Source organism: Pelophylax lessonae (genome assembly GCF_965119305.1).
Source record: "Pelophylax lessonae genome assembly, chromosome: 4".
Lineage (NCBI taxonomy): Eukaryota > Metazoa > Chordata > Amphibia > Anura > Ranidae > Pelophylax > Pelophylax lessonae.
In genome coordinates, this window is record NC_138771.1 from 7,389,145 (window position 1) to 7,413,484 (window position 24,340).

Sequence of the window (24,340 nt, forward strand, 5' to 3'; positions counted from 1 at the left end):
GGTTGTCACTGGAGTCCTCTTCCACTCCTCCATGATGACATCACAGAGCTGGTGGATGTTAGAGACCTTGCGCTCCTCCACCTTCCATTTGAGGATTCCCCACAGATGCTCAATAGGGTTTAGGTCTGGAGACATGCTTGGCCAGTCCATCACCTTTACCCTCAGCTTCTTTAGCAAGGCAGTGGTCGCCTTGGAGGTGTTTGGGGTGGTTATCATGTTGGAATAATGCCCTGTGGTCCAGTCTCCGAAGGGAGGGGATCATGCTCTGCTTCAGTATGTCACAGTACATGTTGGCATTCATGGTTCCCTCAATGATCTGTAGCCCCCCAGTGCCGGCAGCACTCATGCAGCCCCAGACCATGACACTCCCACCACCATGCTTGACTGTAGAAAGACACACTTGTCTTTGTACTCGTCACCTGGTTGCCGCCACACACATGCTTGACACCATCTGACACCAAATAAGTTTATCTTGGTCTCATCAGAGCACAGGAGATGGTTCCAGTAATCCATGTCCTTAGTCTGCTTGTCTTCAGCAAACTGTTTGCGGCTTTCTTGTGCATCATCTTTAGAAGAGGCTTCCTTCTGGGATGACAGCCATGCAGACCAATTTGATGCAGTGTGCCGCGTATGGTCTGAGCACTGACAGGCTGACCCCTCCCCCACCCCTTCAACCTCTGCAGCAATGCTGGCAGCACTCATACGTCTATTTCCCAAAGACAACCTCTGGATATGATGCTGAGCACGTGCACTCAACTTCTTTGGTCGACCATAGCGAGGCCTGTTCTGAGTGGAACCTGTCCTGTTAAACCTCTGTATGGTCTTGGCCACTGTGATGCAGCTCAGTTTCAGGGTCTTGGCAATCTTCTTATAGCCTAGGCCATCTTTATGTAGAGCAAAAATTCTTTTTTTTTCAGATCCTCAGAGAGTTCTTTACCATGAGGTGCCATGTTGAACTTCCAGTGACCAGTATGAGAGAGTGAGAGCGATAACACCAAATTTATCACACCTGCTCCCCATTCACACCTGAGACCTTGTAACACTAACGAGTCACATGACACCAGGGAGGGAAAATGGCTAATTGGGCCCAATTTGGACATTGTCACTTAGGGGTGTACTGACTTTTGTTGCCAGCGGTTTAGACATTAATGGCTGTGTGTTGAGTTATTTTGAGGGGACAGCAAATTTACACTGTTATACAAGCTGTACACTCACTACTTTACATTGTAGCAAAGTCTCATTTCTTCAGTGTTGTCACATGGAAAGATAGAACGAGACATTGTATATTTGCACGTGGTGGTGCACTGGATTCATTTACAAGAAGCACGAAACATTTATACTAAGAAGGTGTTTGGACTTTATAGAACTTTCACTATTGTGTTGACACAAAATACAAGTTTTGTGGACTTTGCTGTTTATCTTTGACTATTGGTTTGGAATGACATGTATTTTAGATTATTGTCACACTCATTTTAAGTGGTGACATTTAGTATCAGCACTTTGATATCTATACATTTTTTGTCACATTTATTTTTTGTTGTATGATTCACATCACTTATGGATTTGCACTATATGGTTTGAGCTGTTTCCATTAGCCATAGCATCAGAGCATCAGAGGCATAACTAGAACCTTCAGGGCCGGATTCATTCCCTTCAAGCCTGGGGCTCTTCCCACTGATCCTGGGGCCCTTTACTCTCATTGTGGGGCCCTTTTTTACGGTCCCGCAGCGGGACCCTTTCACAAGTTTTGCAGTGGGCCCCCTTCCTGCCATCTTGGGCCCCCCCCCCCACGGTGGTGGAATGCCAGGGCAGAGTCGCAAGTGTGACCTTTGCGATCCTGGAAGTTCCCCCACTGGTGTCAGTAGTTTTTATTTTTTGGAATTTTAATTGTATTATTTTTTATCATTTTATTTTATTTTTTCACAATGTGACTGACTATGACTCTGTCCATTCAGAAAAGGAAGGAGCTGGTGAATCACATATTTACTGACCCCTTCCTGGTTCTCTATTGAGACACATCCTCTGCAGCAGCCGGCAGGAGAGGGGAGGGAGCTCAGTGGCGGGCAGCACAGTAGGGGGGGGACAGCATAGTGTAGGGGGGGTACCAGGGGAGCACACAGGGGCCCAGAGACAGCAGAACACAAGTGAACTGGATAGGAGGAGTGGTGGGGGCAGCGTACAGAGGAACCAATCTCCTCCATTTTCCTCCTGCAACTACAGGAGGAAAAAGGAGGACAGTGATTTCTCTACATGCTGCCCCCGCCGCCCCTCCTATCCAGGTGTACAGGGGAGCCGCACAGGCCGTCTGGAGCATGGGGCCCGGTTGCGATTGCAACCCCTGTAGTTACACCTCTGCATAGCATTGCATGTATATGCATTGATGGGTGATAGTGTAGAACCAAAAGGGGTACTGTCTAAGGTGTTTAAATACCAGGTATTGTTTTATATGTAAAGGGCAGATAGACCAGGCTTATAAACAGCCAGTGAAAATGAAAAACAAATTACTTAGAAAAACAAAATGTGACAAAAAGTCCCATACATTCTGCTATCTTCTTCTAAGTATTTCACTCCAAGGAACACCCCCGTGAATTGTGAGAATATCCACTCCTCCACCGGCATCCATCCACATGCACAATCCACTCACCAGATATGTATGACCTTCCACTACAGGTAGACAAGACCAGCTTTAAAAACAATTAACGGAGCCGTCAGATGAGGTATGTATTCTCAGGATGAGGATGTATGAACAAGAGAAAGGCCTCCCATTGCTCCGTATTCAGAAACATATTTATTAAAAAAAAAAAAAAAAAGGTTCACTTACAATGTAAAAAGTTGCTGCTAGCAGGGGATGCCGTTCCGCGCTCCACACAGCAGAAGTGACGTGTTGCGTGTCAGTATCCCGACGCGGTTCGTCAGCAAAACGTCTGACATCATCAGGGGTCACGCGAATTGTTTTATATGTCATTTTATGTTTTTTTTTTTGGATAAGTGCTTAAGATTTTTTGGGTATACTATTAGGTATGGATATTTTAACAGACTAATGTATTAGGAAAGGGACATTTACCCCTGGTGTGACAGCGCTTTCTCTCTAAAACTCACATTATTTATTCTGGCCCAAGTCAAAGGCTATAGGCTGCAGTCACCAGAATAGGTTTTGAAGGGATTGGCGCTGTGTTTAGGTATTTAGCAACACACAAAATACGTGGCGGCAATTTAGACGCCGGTGAAATGCAGGAAGCATTTTGACACAAAGCATTAATGTGTGCAAACTAGCCAAATCTAATTAAGTCTTATGTAGAATGCCTATATTAAGCTGCAGCCTCTGTGTACCATGCCTTGTACTTACATAAGGAGTGACAATCGCACAATGACACCGAGGCCTCGTTATCAAGAGATGCCAAGACTCGATTTATCAAGTATGTTGAGAAACAAGGAGTCCGGGAGAAATAGATGTAATTGCTGGGAGGCACTGAAATGACAAGCGTCTGAATTAGGATGTTGTAAAAGCTAATTAAAAATAATCAATTAAAGTGAACCTGTCACTCGTGTAAGGAAAAAAACTCACCAGCCATTAGAAGTGCCCACAGCTCCTAATTGTCTCCTGGAATAAAATCCACCCCCACCCCACTTCTTGCTCCAAAACAGGACTTCTATTTACATCTGGAGAAAGTCAATTTGCCAATTTGATTTTTGTTACTGGAGTCTGTCCTATAAATAAATACAAAGCTTTAAAGACAGAAGTTTTTTTTTTTTTTTTCATTTTTTAACCACATTATGGGAAAAATACATTTTATTGATGCAGCACCAGCATTTTTTTAACCGGTTGCCGACCGCGGCATACCGCATATTTACTGCCGCAGGGCGGCTCTCCCAGGCAAACCGTTGTAGGGCTACGTCGGTCGGGCGCCTGCAGCTAGGGGGCAAGCGGGGAAGCCGATGCAGCGGGCAGGCGGCTCCGATTGCCGCCTGACACCCGCGATCGCTCCCCGATGAGAGAGAAGGACGGTCGGATGTTGTAATCACAGCTGACCGTTCTTCTCCCTGGAATGATCACAGAGCGTCTGTGATCCTTCTATATAGGAACACATGTCTCTATGGTCATTCCACAAGCCACGCCCCCTACGGTTAGAAACACGCCCCTAGGTACACATATAACCCCTTGATCACCTATACAGTTAACCCCTTCCCTGCCAGTGTCATTATTACAGTAACAGATGATCACAGAGGCTATGTGATCCTGCTATATAGGATCGCATGTCTCTGTGATGATCTAACAAGCCACGCCCCCTACAGTTAGAAACACGCCCCTAGGGTCACACTTAACCCCTTGATCACCCACAGTGTTAACCCATTCCCTGCCAGTGTCATTATTACAGTAACAGATGATCACAGAGGCTATGTGATCCTGCTATATAGGATCGCATGTCTCTGTGATGATCTAATGAGCCACGCCCCCTACAGTTAGAAACACGCCCCTAGGTACACATTTAACCCTTTGATCACCGACAATTTTAACTACTTCCCTGCCAGTGTCATTATTACAGTAACAGTGCATATTTTTAGCACTGATTACTGTAGTATGGGCGGCACAGTGGTGTAAGGGCGGCACAGTGGTGTAGTGGTTAGCACTTTTACCTAGCAGCAAGAGGGTCGCTGGTTCAAATCCCAACCACGACACTACCTGCCTGGAGTTTGCATGTTCTCCCTGTGCCTGCGTGGGTTTCCTCCGGATACTCCGGTTTCCTCCCACACTCCAAAGACATGCTGGTAGGTTAATTGGATCCTGTATAAAATTGGCCCTACTGTGTATGTATGTGAGTTAGAGACCATAGATTGTAAGCTCCTTGAGGGCAGGAACTGATGTGAATGTGCAATGTGTATGTAAAGCGCTGCGTAAATTGACAGCGCTATAGAAGTACCTGAAATAAATAAATAATAAATAAATAATAAATAAAATAATGTCACCGGTACCCCCAAAAGTGTCAAAAATGTCAGTTAGGGGTCCGATCTGTCCGCCGCAATGTCGCAGTCCCGCAAAAAATCGCAGATTGCCGCCATTACTAGTAAAAAAAAAAAAACAATAAAAATGACATTAATATTTCCCGTAGTTAGAAGACACGATAACTTTTGCACAAACCAATCAAAATACGCTTATTGCGATTTTTTTTTTTTTTACTAAAAATATGTAGCAGAAAACAAATTGGCCTGAAAATGTTAAAAAATTTAGATTTTTAATTATTTTTTTTTTTTTGGGAATTTCCTATAGCAGAATGTGCCGCAATGTCGCAGTCCCGCTAAAAATCACAGATTGCCGCCATTACTAGTAAAATAAATAAATAAATAAAAATTACATAAATCTTTCCCTTAGCTTGTAGACGCGATAACTTTTGCACAAACCAATCAATATACGCTTATTGGGATTTTTTTTTACCAAAAATATGTAGCAGAATAATAATTGGCCTAAAATGATGAAAAAAAAATCGATTTTTACATTTTTTTTTTATTTGGAATGTTATATATAGCAGAAAGTGAAAAATATTGTTTTATTTTTTTTTCAGAATTGTCGCTATTTTTTTGTTTATAGCGTGAAAAAAAAAAAAATCGCAGAGGTGATGAAATACCACCAAAAGAAAGCTCTGTTTGTGGGAAAAAAAGGACATCAATTTTATTGGGGTACAGCATTGCACGACCGCGCAATTGTCAGTTAAAGTAACGCAGTGCCGAATCGCAAAAAATGGCCTGGTCATTAAGGGGGAAAATCTTCCGGTCCAGAAGTGGTTAAACCAAACTCTAGGCATATATAAAAGACACAATATCATGTAGCTCTGTAATCATTATTGTGGATGTAAACCTCTGAATTAAAAAATAAAAAAAAAGCAAATCCCTCTACAGTCTGTGCTAGCCTCAGTCCAATGCACTTATTATGGTTCCAATATGCTCTCCCTTCCCGCTGCTATCATACAGTGCCTTGAAAAAGTATTCACACCCCTTTAAATTTTCCACATTTTGTCATGTTACAACCAAAAACATAAATGTATTTTATTGGAATTTTATATTATAGACACAGATCCTCAAACTACGGCCCTTCAGCGTTGTGGAACTACACGTCCCATGAGGCATTGTAAAACTCTGACATTCACAGACATGACTAGGCATGATGGGAATTGTAGTTCCTGAACAACTGGAGGGCCATAGTTTGGAAATCCCTGCTATAGACCAACACAAAGTGGCACATAATTGTGAAGTGGAAGGAAAATAATAAATGGTTTTCAAAATTTTTTACAAATAAATACAGTATCTCACAAAAGTAAGTACACCCCTCACATTTCTGTAAATATTTTATTCTATCTTTTCATGTGACAACACTGAAGAAATGAGACTTTGCTACAATGTAAAGTAGTGAGTGTACAGCTTGTATAACAGTGTAAATTTACTGTCCCCTCAAAATAACTCAACACACAGCCATTAATGTCTAAACCGCTGGCAACAAAAGTGAGTACACCCCTAAGTGACAATGTCCAAATTGGGCCCAAAGTGTCAATATTTTGTGTGGCCACCATTATTTTCCAGCACTGCCTTAACCCTCTTGGGCATGGAGTTCACCAGAGCTTCACAGGTTGTCACTGGAGTCCTCTTCCCCTCCTCCATGATGACATCACAGAGCTGGTGGATGTTAGAGACCTTGCGCTCCTCCACCTTCTGTTTGAGGATGCCCCATAGATGCTCAATAGGGTTTAGGTCTGGAGACATGCTTGGCCAGTCCATCACCTTTACCCTCAGCTTCTTTAGCAAGGCAGTGGTCACCTTGGAGATGAGTTTGGGGTCGTTATGTTGGAATACTGCCCTGCCGCCCAGTCTCTGAAGGGAGGGGATCATGCTCTGCTTCAGTATGTCACAGTACATGTTGGCATTCATGGTTCCCTCAATGAACTGTAGCTCCCCAGTGCTGGCAGCACTCATGTGTTTTCAGAGGTAAGTTGGCCATATACAGCTCAAATTATGGACAAAATCTGAACTGTGTGTGGAGGGGGGCTGTTTTGGGAACACTCGGCTGCAAAATTGAAGGAGCGGGGTGAAAACTTGTTGGCCAATGAGTGACTGCATCCAATCAGATGAGTTTATCGTTCGGGTATTAAACCAGGCACGATAGCCAGTTCCTACACTTGTTTAGCATTAATGGAGAAATAGCTAGCTTTAATCACCTTGGCATAGAAAATGATGTGACTGGAAGGGACAGGACAACAAACAGCAATGTTTTTGCTTGCAAATACGGGATAGTATGGGTAAAAAGTTAGTGTATCCCAGACTAATTTCCCAGATTTGGGTTCCCAGCTCCACCCACCCTCATGGCCATGGTGGTGAGATCCTGTTGGACAAGAAGATGACAATGGCTGCAACAGCAAGTAAAAAATGAAGATTAGAGTTTCCAAAAGCCATCGGGAGCCAGAGACTGACTCAGCCCACTAAGGTCCTCTGTGATATTTGGGGGTTTCCATTAAGTGTAGTGCCTTGAAGTCCAATCCAGCTGGTAAACATGTTTCAGGCTTGTTGGCCCACTTTTATTCAAGAAGAAATTAAAATCTTCAAAAGTTATATCATGTGTCACAATCATGGGTCTGGCCCACCGACCAGCAGGATAAGTATACAAGCAGGACACCCTGGCGGATGACCCAAGGTGCGGGGTCTAAGCACTAACTGGTAGGGATGGGTTTTACTGAGTGTTTGTACAAGGTCACGGTCCTCCGGATCACCCCACAAGGAGGTGAGCAAGCCGGGGTCAGGTAGCAGATGTTGCAGGTAGGGAAAAGCAGAAGAATAGTCAGTAAAGAAGCCAAAGGTCGGAAAGGAGTGGTAACAAAGATAAGGACGGCAACAAGAGTGACAAGAGTGAGATATTGGCTGGAGAGAGAACAATAATCTAGCAAACAGGAAGTGCAAATGGATGGCTTAAATAGGAAGTTAATGGGAGGAGCAAAGGGTTCAAGATTCACCAGAAACAGCATCTCAGAAGGCTTAGCAAGAAGAGATACTGCCAGACACAGCAGAGGTTGCAGTTTCAGATCCGGGTCCTGACATTGAGTCTCCTGGCTTCTTGTAGTACCGCTGCTCAGGCCTCCAGGCTAATAGGTCTTTGTCTTGGTCCTCCAGATTGACTTGCAGCATCCCTGTGCTCACGTACAACCACTGTACCATTCTCTCTCCCTACTGCTCTAGCTCTTGCCCTAATCTCTGGGCAGAGGACCTCCTCTCTCCTGAATGGAGCCCTGAACTACAGCAATGCAGGCTGTGCATGCCTGCAACTTAACCTGCTGGTCTCTGGTAAGACCTGGACACAGGGTTATAGTCCATATCCTTCCCAAGACTCTTTGAAGTCTTTGGATTTCAGAACCCATTCCAGAAGTTACCTATCCCAGAGAAAAATGAAAACCCTAATTTTCTCACAGGGTTAGAGGTTTTGTCTGTTCCAAGACTCTTTGCAGTCTCCAAACTCTAGAACCCAATCCAGGAGTTACCAATCCTATAGAAAACTGATAACTGAATTTTATCACAGGGTTAGAGATTTCATCCCTCCCAAGACTCTTTGAAGCCTCCAAACTCCAGAACACAATACGGGAATTACCAATCCCAGAGAAAACTGAAAACCCAATTTTCTTACAGGGCTAGGGGTTTCATCCCTCCCAAGACTTTTTGCAGCCTCCAAACTCCTGGACCCAATCCAAGAATCACAATTTCCAGAGAAAACTGAAAACCCAATTTTCTTACAGGGCTAGAGGTTTCATTCCTCCCATGACTTTTTTAAGCCTCCGAACTCCAAAGCCCAATCCAGGTTTTACCAATCCCAGAGAAAACTGAAACCACAATTTTCTTACAGGGTTAGGGTTTTCATCCCTCCCAAGACTCTTTGAAGCCTCCAAACTCCAAAACCTGATCCAGGAATTACCAATCCCAGAGAAAATTGAAAACTCAATTTTCAGACAGGGCTAGAGGTTTCATCCCTCCCACGACTTTTTGAAGCCTCCGAACTCCAAAGCCCAATCCAGGTTTTACCAATCCCAGAGAAAACGGAAAACCAAATTTTCTTACAGGGCTAGAGGTTTTATCCCTCCCAAGACTTTTTGCAGCTTCCAAACACCTGGACCCAACCCAGGAGTTACCAATCCCAGAGAAAATTGGAAACCCAATTTTCTCACAGGTTTAGAAGCCTTATCCCTCCCAAGACTCTTTGAAGTCCCAGAAGTCCAAAACCCAACCCGGGAGTTACCAATCCCAGAGAAAATTGGAAACCCAATTTTCTCACAGTTTTAGAAGCTTTATCCCTCCTAAAACTTCGAACTCCAAAACCCAATCTGGGATTTACCAATCCCAGAGAAAACTGAAAACCCAATTTTCTTACAGGGCTAGAAGTTTCATCCCTCCCAAGACTTTTTGCAGCCTCCAAACACATGGACCCAACTCGGGAGTTACCAATCCCAGAGAAAATTGAAAACCCAATTTTCTCACAGGTTTAGAAACTTGATCCCTCCCAAGACTCTTTGAAGTCTCCAACCTCCAGAACCCAATCCAGGACTTTCCAATCCCAGAGAAAACAAAAAACCCAATTTCCTCTGCTCAAAACAGACATTCTGGAGGTCCTCAATTTGCTTCCCTGAGAACCTTGTGTGCTTTTTACCCCCTCTAACACCATGGCAGAGCCCAGCTCTGTCACACCACCAATCACCAAAGTATGAGTTTTGGCTGGACAGACTCTTTAAACATCAATCCTGTGCTTAGCTCGATGCTCCCGGGGTCAGGTTTGTTCCTTCACGATAGATTTCCATGTATTTCTGCCGTGTATTTCTACCACTTACAAGTCAGTTTATGCTGGAACAAGCAGGGCAGCGGAAAAAAAATCCTCCGGAATTAGATTTGCTTCTTATTTCACGCATCTGGAAATCACAAAGTAACAGGGAGATTATCCCATAAGAACTTAACTTGCTTTGAGACGTGCTAAACTCAACTTTGGGCGATTATTGGTTTTTATCCAGTGGATAAATCTCCTCCATACGGCATAACCGGCTGAATGAGATTATGAAATGATTAACCCCTGCACATCCCGGGCGAAGGAGAGAGCCGCCAGTGGCCTGAATGGAGCCTAATTTACGTGTCCTGGCCAAAACATTACCGCATTAACGTGGCAAAATATCCGACTTCAACCAAGGAGCTCAATAATTGCGCAAAGACGAGCTCAAACAAGGGCCGTGTGTGTTTTGGCCGCGGCTTCTGTATTATTAGTGTGATTTTTAGACAAATACGAGAGAAAGCCCTCAAGTTGTATTGTGTTCTGGAGGAGGGGGAGGGAGGAGAGGTGATAAGCCAGGCAGCACAATAATGATTCACTGTTTAGCCGGATAATTAAATATAGAATAAACATTATGATAACCGCAGTGTCAATCATGCCGACGCAGGAAGAGGAAGCAACACCTAAGAAATAACAGATTGCCAATAGATTTCCATAATGGTGATTGATGGGAGAGTCAGAACATTGCAAGAGACCAACCCAGAGAATTCCAAGGGAAGGCCAACCTTCTCCTCCAACCTTCTCCTCCAACCTTCTCCTCCAACCTTCTCCTCCCACCTTCTCCTCCGACCTTCTCCTCCAACCTTCTCCTCCCACCTTCTCCTCCCACCTTCTCCTCCCACCTTCTCCTCCAACCTTCTCCTCCAACCTTCTCCTCCAACCTTCTCCTCCAACCTTCTCCTCCAACCTTCTCCTCCAACCTTCTCCTCCCACCTTCTCCTCCCACCTTCTCCTCCAACCTTCTCCTCCAACCTTCTCCTCCGACCTTCTCCTCCAACCTTCTCCTCCAACCTTCTCCTCCAACCTTCTCCTCCAACCTTCTCCTCCGACCTTCTCCTCCAACCATCTCCTCCAACCTCCAACCTTCTCCTCCCACCTTCTCCTCCCACCTTCTCCTCCAACCTTCTCCTCCAACCTTCTCCTCCAACCTTCTCCTCCAACCTTCTCCTCCCACCTTCTCCTCCAACCTTCTCCTCCAACCTTCTCCTCCAACCTTCTCCTCCAACCTTCTCCTCCAACCTTCTCCTCCCACCTTCTCCTCCAACCTTCTCCTCCAACCTTCTCCTCCAACCTTCTCCTCCCACCTTCTCCTCCAACCTTCTCCTCCAACCTTCTCCTCCAACCTTCTCCTCCCACCTTCTCCTCCAACCTTCTCCTCCAACCTTCTCCTCCAACCTTCTCCTCCCACCTTCTCCTCCAACCTTCTCCTCCCACCTTCTCCTCCAACCTTCTCCTCCAACCTTCTCCTCCCACCTTCTCCTCCCACCTTCTCCTCCAACCTTCTCCTCCAACCTTCTCCTCCCACCTTCTCCTCCCACCTTCTCCTCCAACCTTCTCCTCCAACCTTCTCCTCCAACCTTCTCCTCCCACCTTCTCCTCCAACCTTCTCCTCCAACCTTCTCCTCCCACCTTCTCCTCCCACCTTCTCCTCCAACCTTCTCCTCCAACCTTCTCCTCCAACCTTCTCCTCCAATCCAAGAGGATTTACATCTTATTTATCAATGATCAAACGCTTGTTGTTCTCCGATGATCTGCCAGACTCAAAGTTCCATCACCAGTCCTCGTCACCCACGGGAGATGCAATAGAATGACAGTAGATGGGGGTCTACACCCCTTTACAGGTGCTGAGACATCTGGAAATGAAGGAGGGCCCAACAGGACTCCATTACGGATAAAAAATGAATGGCGCATTAAAGAAAATAGGCTTTTACCACAATTATCACCTTCAATTCAGAGATTCCTCCTGCAGTACTCTTTTTCTGCCACTAGATGTCCTCATACTGATGGCCAGCATCATGCAACCCACTTCCTTTGAGCTCAGGTTGGACTTTAGGTGGGCTTTTGCCACAATTATAACCTTCAATCCAGAGATTCCTCCTGCAGTACTCATTTTATGCCACTAGATGTCCTCAGTCTGATGGCCTGCATCATACAACCCACTTCCTCAGAGCCCAGGTTGGACGGTGAATGTTAGTAGATGGGTTCTACACTCCTATACAGGTGCTAAGACTCCTGAAAATTAAGGAGGGTCCAACAGAAATCCAGTACAGATAATAAATGAATAGTCCATTAAAGAAAATAGGCTTTTACCACAATTATGACCTTCAATTCAGAGATGCCTCCTTCAGTACTCTTTTTCTGCCACTAGATACTGATGGCCAGCATCATGCAACCCACTTCCTTTGAGCCCAGGTTGGACAGTGAATGTTAGTAGGTGGGGTCTACACTGCGATGCAGGTGGTGAGACTCCTGGAAATGACGGAGGGACCAAAATACTGATGGCCAGCATCATGCAGCCCACTTCCTTTGAGCCCAGGTTGGACTTTAGGTAGGCTTTTGCCACAATTATCACTTTCAATCCAGAGATTCCTCCTGCAGTACTCTTTTTTGCTACTAGATGGTCAGCATCTTGCAACCCACCTCCTTTGAGCCAAGGTTGGACAGTGAATGTTAGTAGATGGGGGTCTACACTCCTATACAGGTGCTGAGACATCTGGAAATGAAGGAGGGGCCAACAGAAATCCAGTACAGATAAAAAATGAATGGTCCATTAAAAGAAAATAAGCTTGTGCCACAATTATCACGTTCAATCCAGATATTTCTCCTGCAGTACTCTTTTTCTGCCACTAGATGTCCTCATACTGATGGCCAGCATCATGCAACCCACTTCTTTAGAGCCCAGGTTGGACAGTGAATGTTAGTAGACGGGGTCTACACTTTGATGCAGGTGCTGAGACATCTGGAAAAGAAAGGGAAGGTCCAACAGAACTCCAGTACAGATAAAAAATGAATGGTCCATTAAAAAAAAAAAAAAAATAGGCTTTTCCCGCAATTATCAACTTCATTTCAGAGATGCCTCCTGCAGTACTCTTTTCTTCCACTAGATGTCCTCATATTGATGGCCAGCATCATGCAACCCACTTCCTTGAAGCCCAGGTTGGACTTTAGGTAGGCTTTTGCCACAATTATCACTTTCAATGCAGAGATTCCTCCTGCAGTACTCCTTTTATGCCACTAGATGTCCTAAGTCTGATGGCCAGCAACATACAACCCACTTCCTTTGAGCCCATGTTGGACAGTAGATGTTAGTTGATGGGGTGCTACTAAATAAAGGCCCCACAAGCCATGGAGGGACCAGTAGAAATCCTAAACAGCCTAATAAAGATTAAAAAGCCAGTTTTTGCTGCAATATTCACCTTCAACCTAGAGTTTTCCCCCACCACGCTCTTTTTCTGCCACTAGATGTCCTCACACTGATGGCCAGGATCATGCAACCCACTTCCTTAGAGCCCAGGTTGGACAGTGAATGTTAGTAGATGGGGTCTACACTCCTATACAGGTGCTGAGGCATCTGGAAATGAAGGAGGGTCCAACAGAACTAAAGCACAGGCAAAAATGAATGGCCCATTAAAAAAAGAATAGGCTTTTGCCACAGTTATCACCTTCATTTCAGAAATGCCTCCTGCAGTACTCTTTTTTGCTACTAGATGTCCTCTTACTGATGACCAGCATCATGCAACCCACTTCCTTTGAGCCCATTTTGGACAGTGAATGTTAGTAGATGGGGTCTATAACCTTCATTTCAGAGATAGTCCATTAAAGATAACAAAGCCATTTTTTTTTTTGCTGCAATATTCACCCTAAATCCACAGATATCCTCTGCAGTACTCTTTTTTGCCATTAGATGTCATCATACTGATGGCCAGCATCATGCAGCCCACTTCCGTTGAGCCCAGGTTGGACTTTAGATAGGCTTTTGCCACAATTATCACTTTCAATCCAGAGATTCCTCCTACAGTACTCTTTTTATGCCACTAGATGTCCTCATACTGATGGCCAGCATCATGCAACCCACTTCCTCAGAGCCAGTCAATGTTAGAAGATTGGGTCTACACATTGATGCATGTGACGAAACTACAGGAAATGAAGGAGGGACCAAAATAACTCCAGTGCAGATAATAAATGAATAGTCAATTAAAAGAAAATAGGCTTTTACCGCAATTATCACCTCAATCCAGAGATTCCTCCTGCAGTACTCTTTTTCTGCCATTAGATGTCCTCAGTCTGATGGCCAGCATAATGTATCCCACTTCCTTTGAGCCCATGTTGGACAGTGGATGTTAGTTGATGGGGTGCTACTAAATAAAGGCCCCACTAGCCATGGAGGGACCAGTAGAAATCCTAAACAGCCTAATAAAGATTACAAAGCCAGTTTTTGCTGCAATATTCAACTTTAATTTGGAGTTTTCCCCCACCGCACTCTTTTTCTGCCACCAGATGTCCTCATACTGATGATCAGCATCATGCAGCCCACTTCCTTAGAGCCCAGGTTGGACAGTGAATGTTAGTAGATGGGGTCTACACTTCGATACAGGTGGTGAGACTCTTGGAAATGAAGGAGGGGCCAAAAGAACTTCAAAAATGAAATGTCCATTAAAAGAAAATAGGCTTTTGCTGCAATTATCACCTTCATTTCAGGGATGCCTCCTGCAGTACTCTTTTTCTGCCACTAGATGTCCTCAGTCTGATGGCCAGCTTCATGCAACCCACTTCCTTTGAGCCCAGGTTGGACTTTAGGTAGGCTTTTGCCACAATTATCACTTTCAATCCAGAGATTCCTCCTACAGTACTCTTTTTCTGCCACTAGATGTCCTCAGTCTGATGGCCAGCTTCATGCAACCCACTTCCTTTGAGCCCAGGTTGGACTTTAGGTAGGCGTTTGCCACAATTATCACTTTCAATCCAGAGATTCCTCCTGCAGTACTCTTTTTCTGCCACTAGATGTCCTCTTACTGATGGCCAGCATCATGCAACCCACTTCCTTTGAGCCCAGGTTGGACAGTGAATGGAGATGCAATGGAATGTTAGTAGACGAGGGTTTATTCTTCTCTATGGTTGCTGAGATTCCTGGACATTAAAGGCCCCTCAAGCCATGGAGGGACCAGATGAACTCCAGCCAAAAGAGATAAGATAGGACAGGGAGTGAGGGGAAAGGTCTAATGGAGTCTCAGGCAGCAGTAAAAACCTGACAGGGGTTCTAATCCATTCTAGCTCCATCAAAAACTAAAAAGAAAAGTTTATGGTTTGGCATCCGCTTTATAATAAATGGCAGAGGGGAATGCGTTGATTTGTTGCATCCCTGTGTTGCTGATCTCCTGCAGCCTCTTTGCAGCCACTTCCTGTGTACCTGCACTCCAGCCCTGCCTGCATGGAATCTCTCGGTTTCCTGATGCCTGTGTCACGGGTGCAGAATCAGACTGGTGTGACAACACTGGGAGGTAAGGACATCACCCTATAACAGGAAGTGCCTAAATCAAAGAGCTTCACGGCAGGATCACCGGGGAATATTATAAAGGAAGATGCTCTAATGATTGAGAAAGACTCTTGAAATTATATTTAACAGGAGGGAGACGTCTGATGTAAGGGGGACTCTGATGGGGACATCTGATGTAAGGGGGAACTCTGATGGGGACACCTGATGTAAGGGGGAACTCTGATGGGGACATCTGATGTAAGGGGGAACTCTGATGGGGACACCTCATGTAAGGGGGAACTCTGATGGGGACATCTGATGTAAGGGGGAACTCTGATGGGGACATCTGAAGTAAGGGGGACTCTGATGGGGACATCTGATGTAAGGGGAAACTCTGATGGGGACATCTGATGTAAGGGGGGACACTGATGGGGACATCTGATGTAAGGGGGGACTCTGATGAGGACATCTGATGTAAGGGCCACTCTGATGGGGACATCTGATGTAAGGGGGCACTCTGATGGGGACATCTGATGTAAGGGGGCACTCTGATGGGGACATCTGATGTAAGGGGGAACTCTGATGGGGACATCTGAAGTAAGGGGAAACTCTGATGGGGACACCTGATGTAAGGGGGACTCTGATGGGGACATCTGATGTAAGGGGGGGCACTGATGGGGACATCTGATGTAAGGGGGACTCTGATGGGGACATCTGATGTAAGGGGGCACTCTGATGGGGACATCTGATGTAAGGGGGGACACTGATGGGGACATCTGATGTAAGGGGGGACTCTGATGAGGACATCTGATGTAAGGGGGACTCTGATGGGGACATCTGATGTAAGGGGGACTCTGATGGGGACATCTGATGTAAGGGGGACTCTGATGGGGACATCTGATGTAAGGGGGGACACTGATGGGGACATCTGATGTAAGGGGGGACTCTGATGAGGACATCTGAAGTAAGGAGGACCCTGATGGGGACATCTGAAGTAAGGGGACTCTGATGGGGACATCTGATGTAAGGGGGCACTCTGATGGGGACATCTGATGTAAGGGGGAACTCTGATTGGGACACCTGATGTAAGGGGGACTCTGATGGGGGCATCTGATGTAAGGGGGAACTCTGATGGGGACATCTGATGTAAGGTGGGAACGCTGATGGGGACATCTGATGTAAGGGGGAACTCTGATGGGGACATCTGATGTAAGGGGGACTCTGATGGAGATATCTGATGTAAGGAGGAACTCTGATGGGGACATATGATGTAATGGGGAACTCTGATGGGAACATCTGATGTAAGGAGGGACTCTGATGGGGACATCTGATGTAAGGGGGAACTCTGATGGGGACATCTGATGTAAGGGGGACTCTGATGGGGACATCTGATGTAAGGGGGACTCTGATGGGGACATCTGATGTAAGGAGGGACTCTGATGGGGACACCTGATGTAAGGGGGACTCTGATGGGGACATCTGATTTTGTATACAGAACAGCTCCAGGCAGGGCTGCTGTTGGAAATCATGGGGCCCCATACAGCATACCTGGCAGGGCCCCCCGAATATATAAAGACAATATTTTCACTAAATATTCACTAAAATCATTATCATAACACAGAACCCGTGTGAATTTGCCCTTTTTAATTGTTTTTTACATAAAAAAAATATAGAATTAATTTTAAAAATGTTTACAATATTTTATTTTACAATTTTTTTTAAATAATTTATTACAATGTTTAATTGTTATTTATTGTTTGTTACAATGCACACATGGGATTCCCTCACACTTCTATTTGTACTCCTCACCTGGTTGCCCCCACACACGCCTGACACCATCTGACACCAAATAAGTTTATCTTGGTCTCATCAGAGCACAGGAGATGGTTCCAGTAATCCATGTCCTTAGTCTGCTTGTCTTCAGCAAACTGTTTGTGGGCTTTCTTGTGCATCATCTTTAGAAGAGGCTTCCTTCTGGGATGACAGCCATGCAGACCAATTTGATGCAGTGTGTGGCGTATGGTCTGAGCACTGACAGGCCGACCCCTCCCCCACCCCTTCAACCTCTGCAGCAATGCTGGCAGCACTCATACGTCTATTTCCCAAAGACAACCTCTGGATATGACGCTGAGCACGTGCACTCAACTCCTTTGGTGGACCATGGCGAGGCCTGTCCTGAGTGGAACCTGTCCTGTTAAACTGCTGTATGGTCTTGGCCACAGTGCTGCAGCTCAGTTTCAGGGTCTTGGCAATCTTCTTATAGCCTAGGCCATCTTTATGTAGAGTAACAATTCTTTTTTTCAGAGCCTTAGAGAGTTCTTTGCCATGAGGTGCCATGTCGAACTTCCAGTGACCAGAATGAGAGAGTGAGAGCGATAACACCAAATTTTACACACCTGCCCCCCATTCACAGCTGAGACCTTGTAACACTAACGAGTCACATGACACCGGGGAGGGAAAATTGCTGATTTGGCCCCAATTTGGACATTGTCACTTAGGGGTGTACTCACTTTTGTTTAGACATTAATGGCTGTGTGTTGAGTTATTTTGAGGGGACAGTAAATTTACACTGTTATACAAGCTGTACACTCACTACTTTACATTGTAGCAAAGTCTCATTTCTTCAGTGTTGTCACTTGAAAAGATAGAATAAAATATTTAAACAAATGTGAGGGGTGTACTTACTTTTGTGAGATACTGTATATATATATATATATATATATATATATATATATATACACATATATATATATACACATAATTATATAGTATTTATATATATATATATATATATATCTATATATAGATATATATATATATATATATCTATATATATATATATATATAGATATATATATATGTATATATAATTATTATTTTATAGTATTTATATAGCGCAGAGAGTTTACGCAGCACTTCACAACTTGAGGGTAGACGGTACAAATACAATACAGTTTAATAGAGGAGGAATCAGAGGGCCCTGCTCGTTAGAACTTACAATCTAAGAGTATATATATATATATATATATATATGCACAGTATATATATATACACTGGACCAGTGTTTGGAGTAAGCTAGATGGCAAAACCACAAGGGCCAGCATTGTAAAAATTAATATATTATGACAAAAATGGGGGGGGGGGGTGTACTTACTTATGTGTTCATATCATTAAAACACAGAAAATAATTTCGGTTGCAGTAACACGCAATAAGGAGGAAGCTGACCCCGCGTATATAACATACATGGCTGCACCTATTTATAATATTTATAATAACATATTTACAAACAGTGCTTAGGCTGGCCATACATGTTCAATTTTCTGTTAGATTTACCAGAAACCACATAATACGAGGTCAAAGCTAAACAACACTTTCCCTTGTATCCAATTAGGTCGGCCTTTGTATTACATAGTTGAAGGTAAATTTCAAGAAAATTGTAAAACAAATTGTATCATGTATGGCCAGCCTTAGAAACAAAGTTGCAATTTTCATAAAAAGAACCTTTTTGGAAGATTGACTGATGAATAAAATGACATTTTTATGCATATCTCAAATAAAAATGATAAAGAATTATAGTTCCCCTTAGAAATCCTAGAGGGAGGAGCTCTGATATTATGTCGCTTTAACTGGAACATTCCGCCATTGCTATATATCACAAGGATTCAGCCCATTCCGTGCTTTATTTTATTTCTTGGCATGGATACGAGCGACAATCGTCCCCGGCGCCCATGACTCCATTCCACGCTGATGCCGTTAATGTTGGCCTCATTAATAAATTACAATGATAATGGAGTACTTAATTTGAAAAAATAAAGCCGCGTGTATCTTTTTTTTTGGACACAGCAAGAGGGATTGGCGGCTTTTATGAGCTTGCAGGGAATTGCGGAGCTCCTGTGGCACCATCCTTCACTCTCCCCCTGTCACAGGAACATTTTGAGCTGGAAATAAATGGAGCTTTATCACGAGCTTTATGATGGAGCATTGATTACTTCTGGCCATCCTTCTTACTCCATGACTGTCTGCCAAGGCTTGATGCTGGAATGACACTACTCCATCAAATAATATATTGCTTAGCATTGTTCTATGGGCAGTAACTGACACCATCCATCACCTTGGATCAATAGCTTTCTTTTCCAGCCTCACCCGGGGAGCGGAGCAGTATGGACAGAGCAATTTGCTGAGAGCATAGTCCCATCTGGGAAATTCTTCTCCTCTTTTCCACCCTATATTGCCTGACCATTAGTCTTGGTAGGTCATTTTTTTTCCTCTTTGGGCTCGCTGGATATCGGTTTCTTGAGGGAATTGCAATCTAACTTCCCAGTAATGTGCAGAGAACGCCTCTTTGTGCCCTCCATATGGCCCTTAAAAAGTGGAACTTTACCCATAGCAACTTGATAAAAAATAAAGTAACATAAATTTCACATTGATAATTATGCAAACACCAACACAAATCATAGCCCACCGAGGCCATCTTACCGAATGGGCACGCTGGGCAGTTGCCCGAGGGCCCCACTTGCCCAGCAACCCAGGCCCAGCCAAGCATTAGTCCCGATTCCCGTGTGCATCCCGCCGCCGAACTTAACAGATGGAATGCGCCTTTCAGCCCTGCACTGCTGTCAGCCCACTTGGGCCATGGAGGGGGAGCCCACAACTGCAGGAATGCCTGCCCGCCTCCACAGGAACAGGCGCACACAGGACAGTCAAGTCTGACTCCCGTCCGTGTGTGTGTTCACCGGACCCAGCCACCCAACTTGGAGGATGTCATTAGCCTGGCACTGCTGTACCAATAAATATCGCCTTATCGATCATTTGCATTTTTATTCTTGTGGGTGATTGTGTAGGCTGGGCCCCAGTGCACTGCATTGCCCAGGGCCCTTTAATGCTCTTAAGATGGCACTGTAGCCCACGGGACTTTTAACGAGACACAACCCACCGATTAACCTCCTGCCGACCGCCCGCCTCAGATATACTGCGGCAGGCTGGTTCAGTTGCGTGAACCGCCGCACCTGTAGGGCGGTTTGCGGGAGCGCTCCTGGGGGCACGTGCGCACGCCGCCATTAGGCAGCAGGGAAGCCGATCCACAGGGCTGGCGGCTGCGATTACCACTGGGCACCCGCGATTGCTCCCCATGGAGACAGAATGGCGGTCTGCTGTGTTTACAACTGTTCCCTCTGGAATGAACACAGAGCTCCTGTGTGCCCCCCTGGTCCCCCCCCCCCCCCCACTGTGCTCCCTCCCCTCTCTTGCCGGCTGCTGCAGGGGATGTGTCACAATAGAGAACCAGGAAGGGGTCGGTAAATATGTAATTTACCAGCTCCTTCCTTTTCTGAATGGACAGAGTCATAGTCAGTCACATTGTAAAAAAATTAAATAAAATGATACAAAATAATACAATTAAAATACCAAAAAAATAAAAACTACTGACACCAGTGGGTGAACTTCCAGGATCGCAAAGGTCACACTTGCGACCGGGCCCTGGCATTCCACCACCGTGGGGGGGGGGGGGGGCGCAAGATGGCAGGAAGGGGGCCCACTGCAGAATTTGTGAAAGTGTCCCGCTACAGGACTGTAATAAAGGGCCCCGCAATGAGAGTAAAGGGCCCCATGATCAGTGGGAAGAGCCCCAGGCTTGAAAGGAAGGGCCCCGGCCAGGGGTCCGGGGGGCCCTTCATGGTTTCTTGCACCGGGGCCCTGAAGGTTCTAGTTACGCCTCTGATTCTTGGGCTGCATTTTCAATCGTGATATGCCTTGGATGATCAATGTAAGCATAAAGAAGAGGACTGGTTGGTGTAGTAAAGCCCAAAGATAATAAGATTCAATATTGTGTATAACACCAAAAAGCTCCCCTGACATAGGGGCCGAGGGGGGGGGGGGGGGGAGGGACTGGCTCAGGGCTGCAGCATTGATCACCCAAGGCATGTGACGATTGAAAATGCAGCCCAAGAATTTTGTACGGGAGCCCAAGAAAGATAGTACGGGAGGACGGGACCTTTCTGACACCCCTGACTCAGGAATGGGGTGGGACCTAAGGAAAGTCCTGAAAGATTGCATCTTTAATTACTTAAAGTAGTATTAAACCCTCCAGTCACATAAATACATTCTTAGCACTTTATCCCTCATCACCCAGTCCATAATTTCATTAAAATGTGGCCACGATGTTTTCACATTATAAGCAATGGACCACTGCTGGCTCCAGGTTGGCAGCACTACTTCAGCAAACTAACTGCTGGTGGAGTGCACACCTGGAGTGCTGCACATGGACAGCGTACTAAGGACAGCGCAGGTTCCAACTGTCACTTACTCGCAGGGATGAGGGGGGAGGGAGGTGGCTTCCTACTGGGCCTATTTGCATCTATGGCCATAAGGAGACTCATCCAAAGTGGCAGCAGGAAGCGTGGACACAAGGGTGGCACCATGGGATGGAGCCACCTGAAGATCAGAACCAGGGAAATGGCATTTTAGAGAGATTTAGTGCCATGCAATCACAGATTCAAAATAAAAAGCACACTTCAAGCATGGTGCTGAGGTCTGCGGCACTATATCATTTTTTCATTTGGGGGTTTAAACACACATTGGGTGGACCTTTGCCCTCCCAGGCCATTTTCCACATTTTTTTTTTCTTCGATACCTTTTTTGGGCAATTTGCTTCCTACTTCCTAGTTTCTCAGGTATGTTTTTATTGCCCTCACCCTCCTGGAATACCCACGTCATGCAACCCATGAGGCCAGAGAGTTTCTACTGCACATAGACTGGGGAGCTTCAACGGGGGGGGGGGGGATGCTGTCTCTTACTGGTACCTGCGGCTGGCCCTATGATGATGCACCTTGGCACATGCATGTCATCAGTTGGACAGCTGCAAGAACCTGGAAGAATATCAGGAGATCAATACTCATACAGCTAATGCTCATGATCATAGTCATACGTGTGCGCATCAGCACATACCCATGCACACCCAATCCAAAGAATGGCACCAAGCTGCCTATTTAAAGGAGGCCCTGATGTGTGCTAATTTCTGGATGTTCTACTGGTATCAATGACCTGTGTTCCTGCCTTCCTGCTCCTGTTGTCTGGTCTTCTGTTGCTGACCCTGCCTGCTTCTGACCTTGCTTTGTGGGTTCTGGACTCTGAAGTTGGATTGCCTGCTGCTTGACTGCGCTTACTCCTGCTCCTCGTGTATGACTTGGCTACTGACTATGTCCTAGCTCTTCATCCGCGCTGACCCTGGCTTGCCATCTGACCATGTCTTTGATCTCAACTGGTACCTGCATCTACCTCTACTGTGCATCCTCATTATCTCTGTACCAAGCTTCCAAGGTCCAGTTCCCAGGTGCCTTCCTGAGGGCTGCCATCCTTGGTCCTCCTCCGGTGTGCCTGCACTGCTGATGACTACAGTCCAGGGACTACCTCTGCCTTATCCCTGGAACTTGTACTTCCTTATGCCCTGTGCTCCTGATCCCATACTCCGAGGTACTCAGACCAGAGCCGCAAGAGGAGGTATCCTTGTCAATTTAGTCACCAACCAAGGTATGTGACAACACATTTCCTGTTGACATCAGGGCTGTGGATGAAGTTGGTGGGACCCACTACACAACAACAGTATGGCAAATATACACAGAATGCTGCTGGATCACTGGGTGTGTGTTTTGTAGTCTACCCAGTGCAAAAGGTAATGGAGGGATATGAGGAGATGGAGGAGAATGAAGTTCCTCTTTGGCCAACAAAGGCTATCACTTAAACTCCATACTTTCTGCATTAATCGATGGCTAACACGGTGCAAGATTTTATTCTGTGCATGCTGCAAGAGTCTACTTTTTATTATGATCCAAGTCCGACCAACCATTGATAACGATGACCATTGGGCACAGTTGTGCTGTGATACCAGGTTTCACCAGCAGATGGCACAGATGAAGTCTGCCTCACCTGGATGTAGAATTGTAATGCTAGGGGGGCTTTTGGAACACCATGGGTGTTTTCGTATACTTGCTTTATATTGCTATCTGTATATATTTCTACATGTCACCAACTCACTTATCATCTACTGCATTGGTTACATTTTTTCTTTATTTTTATCCAGTGTGTTTTTCCAACTTGTTTTTTCTTCTTTTTTTTCCCCTCTTTTTTCTTCTGTGTTTTTCTTTCAACATGGGCTGTATGTTTTTTGCCCCTTTAGCCCTGGCGGTGTTGCCGCCTCTCTCCCCTGTTGGATTTTTGTGATCTATCTTGGTCGGTCTGTCCACTCTCACAACCAGCCAGGACAATGTGGACCAGTTGGCATATTTTTACCACACTTACCAGATATTAGAATCAATGCCAAGTTTTTTGTTTTGCATTACAATAGTACAGTGCATTGCGAAAGTATTCAGCCCCCTTGAACTTTTAGACCTTTTGCATACAGAGTCTCCCACCTCAGCTGTAGATCTCTGCAGTTCATCCAGAGTGATCATGGGCCTCTTGGCTGCATCTCTGATCAGTCTTCTCCTTGTATGAGCTGAAAGTTTAGAGGGACGGCCAGGTCTTCCTAGATTGGCAGTGGTCTGATACTCCTTCCATTTCAATATTGCACAGTGCTCCTTGGGATGTTTAAAGCTTGGGAAATCTTTTTGTATCAAAATCCGGCTTTAAACTTCTCCACAACAGTATCTCGGACCTGCCTGGTGTGTTCCTTGTTCTTCATGATGCTCTCTGCGCTTTAAACTGACCTCTGAGACTATCACAGTGCAGGTGCATTTATACGGAGACTTGATTACACACAGGTGGATTCTATTTATCATCATTAGTCATTTAGGTCAACATTGGATCATTCAGAGATCCTCACTGAACTTCTGGAGAGAGTTTGCTGCACTGAAAGTAAAGGGGCTGAATAATTTTGCACGCCCACTTTTTCAGTTTGAAATATACAATAAATTTCGTTCCACTTCATGATTGTGTCCCACTTGTTGTTGATTCTTCTTCAAAAAATTACATTATGTTTGAAGCCTGAAATGTGGAAAAAGGTCGAAAAGTTCAGGGGGGGGGGGGGGGGTGAATA